The 5,537-nt window shown below is 42.2% G+C and overlaps 1 pseudogene; it reads right to left on the bottom strand.

The window, feature by feature from the left end:
• Positions 1–4,522: 4,522 nt before the first annotated feature.
• Positions 4,523–5,333, bottom strand: LOC120869769 (annotated as a pseudogene).
• Positions 5,334–5,537: the final 204 nt, after the last annotated feature.

Genomic DNA, 5,537 nt, shown 5'->3' on the forward strand with positions numbered 1-5,537 from the left:
ATTGTCGATGGACATCTAGGTGGCTCCCATGTCCTAGCCGTTGTAAATGGAGCTGCAATGAACACTGGGGTACATGTATCTTTTAGAATTGTGATTTTCTCAGGCTATATGTCCAGTAGTGGGATTGCTGGTTCATATGGTAGTTTTATTCCTAGTTTTTAAAGAAATCTCCATACTGTTTTCGATAGTGAGTGTAGTAATTTACATTCCCACCAACTGTGCAAGGGGGTTCCCTTTTCTCCACATTCTCTCCAGCACTCATTGTAGATTTTTTTGATGGTGGCCATTCTGATCGGTATGAGATACTTCATTGTAGTTTTGATATGCATTTCTCTAATAATAAGTAATGGTGAGCATTTTTTCATGGGTTTATTAGCCATCTGTACGTCTTCTTTAGAGAAATGTCTGTTTCGATCTTTTGCCTTAAATGGACTCATTGCTTTCTTATCCTCATTCTAAACAATAATATCAATGAAATTACTGGTTCATATTTGTATTTTTATGCTCTGTAAATTAAATATGTAACAGTTAAAATACAAAATGTATATACAGGTAGAGCCTGGGGTCTGTTACCTGACAATTTAATTCACGTCTTATCTCTACCACTTACTAGCTGTGTGACCTTGGGCAACATACTTAACCTCTCTGTGCCTTGGTTTTCTCTTACATAAACTGAGGATGTTATCGGAAGCTCTGGTCCACTATGATTGCCTCCTTCTCTCAAACTCTAAAATCTTCTTGTCTTATTTTCTGAACAACCTACTTGTCACCTGTCATATACTACCTTCAGTCTTCATTCCAGGAAAATTATGGGGCAGTTACCATATGCCAGTTACTGAGAGGCTGTCCTGGGCTGGGTCCTCAATAAGGTCAACAAATAAAACTTCACTTGCAACTTTTAGGTTGTGCATTTTCCTTTAGCTGACATTTTCAACACCAAAGTGCTCACAGCATTCTTACTTTGATTTGCTATCTCATTTCATAAGACCAGGGACAATACTGCTTTGTTGGAACTCCAAGGCTTACCTGATTCAGGGACAACAGAGAAGTCACTTAGATTTGGGCTGGGAAAGGATAAGGAACAGGACAGAGAGTTAGTGCCTGGAGAAGTATGATTCAGTAAGTAAAAGGAATGTCCACATCTGTCGATAAGATGTAGGATGACAGACCAGACTTTTAGCAATCCTCTCCTCCCTGCTCAGGACTTACCGGAGCACTGAAATCTTGGTTCACGTTTGAAATCTCAACCTGGAGAGACTCAAGAAAAACTCTTTAGTAGCTCCAGTGGATAAACAAAAAGCAGACACAATGGTACATATCAACGAACTGATTGTTGCTATCTTTCTCCCCAGGTGTAGAACATTTCTAGGCTCCAAGTGAGCCCTCTTCATTGAAGAAGCTCTGAACTTCAAAGGCAGTCCATCATGGTCTTTGATATCTGTTGAACTGAATTTGGGAAACTGCAAGGAATCTCATTTTCAATTTAAGCTAAGGGAAGGTTCTGGATTTTAAACAAAAGGGGTGAATCTTCTCTGGAATCTGTAGTCTGTCTGGTTAATCAGAAGACCTTTTGGATAAACACCAGTTACTTCTCTGACTTATCTCTGAAGTACGAAGTGCCTTCTGAGTATCTTGATCACTTGAATTCTAGAAAAGAGAAAGCAGAAGTGACGACAGTCTTTATAGCTTTCTGGAGCTACTAATTTGCCATTTATTTTGTGTATCAGATTGCAGTCATGAAATTAAAAGATGCTTGCTCCTTGGAAGGAAAGTTATGACCAACCTAGACAGCAAATCAAAAAGCAGAGACATTACTTTGTCAAAAAGGTCCGTCTAGTCAAGGCTATGGTTTTTCCAGTGGTCACTTATGGACGTGAACGTTGGACCATAAAGAAAGCTGAGTGCCGAAGAACTGATGCTTTTGAACTGTGGTGTTGGAGAAGACTCTTGAGAGTCCCTTGGACTGCAAGGAGATCCAACCAGTCCATCCTAAAGATCAGTCCTTCATTGGAAGGACTGATGTTGAAGCTGAAACTCCAGTACTTTGGCCACGTGATGCGAAGAGCTGACTTATTTGAAAAGACCCTGATGCTGGGAAAGATTGAGGGCAGGAGGAGACGGGGATGACAGAGGATGATGGTTGGATGGCATCACTGACTCACTGGACATGAGTTTGGGTAAACTCTAGGAGTCGGTGATGGACAGGGAGGCCTGGTGTGCTACAGTTCATGGGGTCTCAAAGAGTCGGTCACAACTGAGTTACTGAACTGAACTGAACACCACAAAGGCAAATCTATGCTCATCAATGATAATTATGAACTAGATGCAAATTGAGATCTATTTACTGAACATCTATATGCCATTTCAAACATTTCATCACATTTCATCACATTAATCTTCATGAGAAGTTAATTATTAATTCTGTCATTATTAATATTATTAACATATTGTTAATCTTGTTCTAGAATGAAGAAATTCAAGAGATTCAAGGTCACTTAGCTAACATCTTCCTCAAATGATAACCACAAGAAAATCATTTTTTAAAATATATTGTTTGTATAAGCCTGCAGAGCTAGTTACCGGCATAGTTTCAAGTTAAGCTCTTAATCCTGAAGAATGTATTGTTTGTTCTGTACCACAGTCCCTTGTTTATTCTATAAATTTCTGACCCTGTAATTTTCAGATAATTACAACTTCTCTGCCTCATTTGTAAATTGAGGATAATGATGAAAGACTGTTAATGAAAAAATGATACTATATATCTTCATATAGTGAAACTCAGGTATCCATGAACAAATGAAGGGAAATTCACAAATAAATCTGTAAAGTATAAAGTTATAAATTGTCATGAGATTAACTACAAATGACTTTAGGGTTTAGGCTATGTCTCATTTTTTGTTTCATCCCCAGGCCCCAGTTTAAAGAGAGATTTAACAAATGTTTGTGGAACAACGTGGGTGAATAATAATAATTTCCTTGGGCCTTGAATACATGTTTATACACTTGAAGGAAATAATGGAATTCTAGAACTGGAAGAGATTTTGGAACCGTCTATACCCATGGTTCTTCAAACATTAACGTATGGCATCAGAATCCTCTGGAGAGTTTGTTAAAGCACAGATCGCTGTGTCCAGACCCCCAGAGTTCTTGGTACACAAAGTCTGGGATGGGCTTGAGCCTTGTCGTTTCTTTTTTAAAAAGACTTACTTATTTATCATTTGCGTTTTGGCTGTGCTGGATCTTCCTTGCTGCGCTCGGGCGCTGTCTGGTTGTGGTGAGCAGGGGCTACTCTCCAGGTCTGATGCGAGGGCTTCTCCTTGTGGCGGCGTCTCTGGCTGTGGAGCATGCGCACTAGGCACGGGGCTTCAGGCGTTGTGGCACATGGGCTTAGCTGCTCCTGGGTATGTGGGATCTTCCTGGATAAGGGATCCACCCGTGTGCCCTGCACTGGCAGGTGGATTCTTAGCCAGAAGACCACCAGGGAAGCCTTGAGCACTGGCATGTCTAACAAGTTCCCACGTGAGGCTGATGTTGCTGGTGCAGGGACCACACTTTGAGAATCACTAACCTGCCGCAACAATAACTAATATTTATTAAGGGCTAATTATGTGACAGGCACTGTGCTAAAGGCATAATTCATATTAGGTCATTTAATCATTACAATAAGTCTATGGATAGTGACGTTATTAGCGTCCTTATTTTAGTTATAAGAACAATGAGACCCAGAGAAGCTAAGTATTTTACCCAGACTCATCTACCTAATAAGTGGTGGGACCAGGGTGATGTATTCAGGCTGTGTGATGTTACATCTGGCTCTGTCGGGTGATATTACAACTTCACAGAGTGAGGTGCCTTGTACATCAGCCTAGATGAAGAAATGGAGGCCCACCAGAAGTGACTCGCCCGAGGTCGCATGATAAATTGGAAGAGGAGTATGAATGAGAACATTGTCTTCCTAATTCAGCATCTGCCATCTCTTGCCATAGAGCACAAGGAGCAGGCGAGGGTTCTACTCCTTCCTTCAGTGAATCCCCAAGGCCATCACCTTCTAATCAGTTTGAGTAGTACAAATGTCCCTATGGAGCTCTGATATCTTAGTCATTTTCCACATTTACCCACTGTTTCATAACTTAAGGAGGGTGCTGGTGTCTGTAGAGAAGAGAGTAGGGGCTGATGGATGAGTCATGAGACTGGAGGCTAAAGACCCAGAAAGTAAAGGGGTTAATCAGACTGATGAATGGCTCAAGAGTGGATGGAAGAAATGTCTCTATGTGTCTTGGCAAGTCCTCTGTAATATCTCTTTCCATACTTAGAAAACCCAGCTCGCAGGGACTTTAGGTCACTGTACCTCAACCACCCGAGTCTCCCAGGGATGCTGGAAAGGAAAATTAAGAATGTTTGGTTTGGGGAAGATTGGGCCTAGGAGGGCTCTTAAAATTCTAAATTCAGTCCCCAGAGGCTCTGTCCTTAGATATGCTGTACTCTCTGGTTTCTGTGCCCATAAGTTTGTTTGTTTGTTTTAAAGTAAAACGTAAGTCAAATTTATTAGATTTGTCCACGGTCACCAATGGTGATCTTCTTGCTGGTCTTGCCATTCCTGAACCCAAAGCGCTCCATGGCTTCCACAATATTCATGCCCCCCTCCACCCCGTCAAAGACCATGTGCTTGCCATCCAACCATTCAGTCTTGGCAGTGCAGATGAAAAATTGGGAACCGTTTGTGTTGGGGCCAGCCTTTACCATGGACAAGATGCCAGAGCCTGCATGCTTCAGAGTGAAATTCTCATCAAATCTCTCGCCATAGATGGACTTACCACTGGTGCCATTACAGCATGTGAAGTCACCACCCTGGCACAAAAATCCTGGAATTATTCTACGAAAGCAGGAACCTTTATACCAAATCTTTTCTTCCCAGTGCTCAGAGCATGAAAAATTTCTGCTGTCTTTGGAACTTTGTCTACAAAAGCTCAGAGGAGATGGGGCCCAAGGGCTTGCCATTGTCGGCAATATCAAAGAATAGGGTGGGCTTGACCGTGGCTGAAGGCTCCGGGGTGGCGCCGTCTACAAGGCTGTACCCGTAAGTTTTGCTAAACAGGTGTCTTTGAGCTGCACAGTGGTCAGGGTAAAAACATTTGAAGTGAGTTTAACATCAGAATTAAAGAAGAAATTTGCCCATTATTCAAAGAGTATGCTGTACCTGACACCAAGCAAATACTGTCAAACAGCAATGGCTTGGTCGCGCTGGTGGTCAAAGCTGTCCTTTCTCTGGCCAGGAAAGGTTTAACATCCCTGTCTGCAAAATCTGATTTCTTTAAGGACCCTCTGTCCCTCATCCCTCCCTCCCTTTTCCTTTCACCGCGCCCCCTACCCCACCTCCCCATCCCCAGGCACTTTATGCACAAAGCTCCTCAACATTGAAATTGTGGGCATGATTATTATGGGCAAATTCCCAGAGGCATGAGTAGCCTGTGAATGTCTGTGTGGTCAGTGAGTTTGTTCTTTAGAATGAGAAACCTGGTAAGCACGCAGGCCCCAAA

This window comes from Oryx dammah, unplaced genomic scaffold (assembly GCF_014754425.2).
Source record: "Oryx dammah isolate SB20612 unplaced genomic scaffold, SCBI_Odam_1.1 HiC_scaffold_11, whole genome shotgun sequence".
Taxonomy (NCBI): Eukaryota; Metazoa; Chordata; class Mammalia; order Artiodactyla; family Bovidae; genus Oryx; species Oryx dammah.